The sequence below is a fragment of the Otolemur garnettii genome, unplaced genomic scaffold, assembly GCF_000181295.1.
Source record: "Otolemur garnettii isolate 467f Iridium unplaced genomic scaffold, OtoGar3 scaffold00305, whole genome shotgun sequence".
NCBI lineage: Eukaryota > Metazoa > Chordata > Mammalia > Primates > Galagidae > Otolemur > Otolemur garnettii.
The window spans coordinates 39,825-42,641 of NW_003852700.1; positions in this window are offsets into that span (position 1 = coordinate 39,825).

Consider the following 2,817-nt stretch of genomic DNA (forward strand, 5'->3'; position numbering starts at 1 on the left):
AAAAAAAAAAAAAAAAAATTAGTCAAGCGTTGTGGTGGGTCCTTGTAGTCCCTGCAACTTGGGAGACTGAGGCAAGAGAATTGGTTAAGCCCAAGAGTTTGAGGTTGCTATGAGCTGTGATGCCATGGCAGTCTATGCAGGGCAACATAGTCAGACTCTATCTAAAATAAAATAAAATAAAAGTGCCTACAATGACACCCAGGTAATTTTTAATAGAGATGGGGTGCTGCTCTTGCTCTGGCTGGTCCACAAGTCCTGAGCTCAAGAGATACTCTCATCTCAGCCTCCCAGATTACTAGCCTTATAGATGCAAGCCACCACACTCAGACAAGGCACAATATATTTTCATACAAATCTGTCTTATTTCATAATGTATACTTTAAGTCAAAATTGCCAGAAAAATTAAAGGATATTTATAATAATATGAGAGTTTATTAATGGGTGCCTATAATTATTTTGATATTTTGCACATTTACAAAATACATAATGAAACAAAATTAGTACAGGTATAAATCTCTTGTGTGTATGGTCAAATAAAGAGCTATTTGCATACACATATTTATTGGAGCTTTATTCACAGAAGTCAGTAGGTGAAAGCAATCGAAATCTGCCTCAAAAAATGAATGGAGAAATATATTTTAGAAAATTATAAAGCAGAATATTACTCAATGTTTACAAATCAGGAAACCTAACATCTCTAATAAACTTAAATCTTAACATAACGATAAATGAAAAAACGCTGTCTCTCCAAAAGATTGATATATTTGAGTCTACTTATATGAAATATCTAAAATAGCTACATTTGTAGACAGAAAAAAGAAATACTGCAGTGTTTATAAAGGAAACTGGAGAGTTGTTTCATGGGTATTAAGATTTGGTTTTGTCAGGGAGGCTCCTGTGGCTCAAGGAGTAGGGAGGGCACTGGCCCTAAATACTGGAGGCAGTGGCTTCCAACCTGGCCCCAGCTTTGCAACCCAGCACCTGTAGCACCTTGGTTAGGGCACCAGCCACATACAACTAGGCTGGCAGGTTGGAACCCAGCCTGGGCCAGCTACACAATAATGATGACAACCTCAACAAAAAATAGCCCGGCGTTGGGGTGGGCACCTGTAGTTCTAGCTACTTGGGAGGCTGAGGCAAGAGAATCTCTTAAACCCAAGAGTTTGAGGTTGCTGTAAAATGTGACGCCACAGCACACTACCCAGGATGACATGGTAAGACTCTGTCTCAAAGGGCAGTGCTTGTGGCTCAGTGAGTATGGCTCAGTGAGTAGGGCACCAGCCCCATATACTGAGGGTGGTGGGTTCAAACCCAGCCAAACTGCAACAAAAAATAGTCAGGCATTATGGCAGATGCCTGTAGTCCCAGTTAACTGGGAGGCTGAGGCAAGAGAATCGCCTAAGCCCAAGTGCAACCCCACATAAAATGTGCTCAGTTGAAACCAGGAAATAAGGTAAAAATGGCTTGTGATTATTGTGTGCCTTGTTGAGGCCTAGCTGCCTTGATTAGCATAGCGAACCTGCAGGGAAGGCAAAACAGCCTCCTACAGAGAATTCTGACTATGCAGCTGCTTGACCTGCCAGATAAGGGTGAACAGCACATCTGTGCAGGGATATGGCTCAAGGTTGATGTTTGTGAAAAACTACATCTACACAGTGAGGGGCCTCCAAGCCACAAGAAAACCAAAGTCATTTAGCTTGTTTCTTGGAACTAAATTGAGTTCATGAAAGAAAAAGATTACTCCCCTAGCAATGCCTGTTGCTTTAGGAGTGAGAAAGTATTTTGTAGTTTGTTATCTTAGTTTCTCCAGAGATAGTGTTTCCTTTGAAAGTTGGGATAAGAATAGAGAATGTTGATTATAGATTATTGATTAATGTGGTGTATGTGACTAGCTCCCTATAAAAAGGAGTCGAGAATAAAGATGATTTGCTACTTGCCACCCTTAGCAGTAGTCGTTTCTTGCTTTTATACAATTTCAGTGGCAAACTTAACACCTACAACAAAGCTATCTTTGTCTCCAGAGAACCTTAACCCAACAGAAGGTTTGATAGAATTCTGGTGTGAAGACATCCAGACCAGGGCATTTTTTTGTTGGGAAATTTCTTATCCTGTCTTTGATCTCAATACTTGAAATTGGTCTGATGAGGAGATTTATTTTTTCCTGGTTAAGTCTAGAAAGTGGGTGTGATTCGAGATATTGATCCATTTCCTTCACTTGGTCAAATTTCTGGGAACATAGTTTCTGGTAGTATCCAGAGATAATCTCATGTATCTCAGTGGCATCTGTTGTTATTTTCCTTTTATCATTTCTGATTGAGGTTACTAGAGATTTTATTTTTCTATTCCTAGTCTGGCGAAAGGGTTATCTATTTTATTTATTTTTTCAAAAACCCCACTCCTTGTTTCATTAATTTTTTGGATGATTCTTTTGTTTTCAATTTCATTAATCTCTGACGTAATTTTGGATATTTCTTTTTTTCGGCTAAGTTTAGGTTTAGATTGTTGTTCTTTTCTTACTTCCAGAAGATGGTTTGTGAGTTTGTTGATGCACTCTCCTTTTCTTTTTTGGATGTAGGCAATGAAAGCAATAAATTTTCCTCTCAGAGATGCTTTTGCTGTATCCTACAGGTTTTGGTACCTTGTATCTTCATTGTTGTTATGCTCAAGGAAGTTAAGGATTTGCTCTCTTATTTCTTCCTATAGCCAACTCTCATTCAGCATAAGGTTTTTTAATTTCCATGCCTTTGTGTGGGGTTGAATGTTTTTGTTGCAGCTGAGTTCTACCTTTAATGCCTTGTGGTCTGAGAAGATACAAGG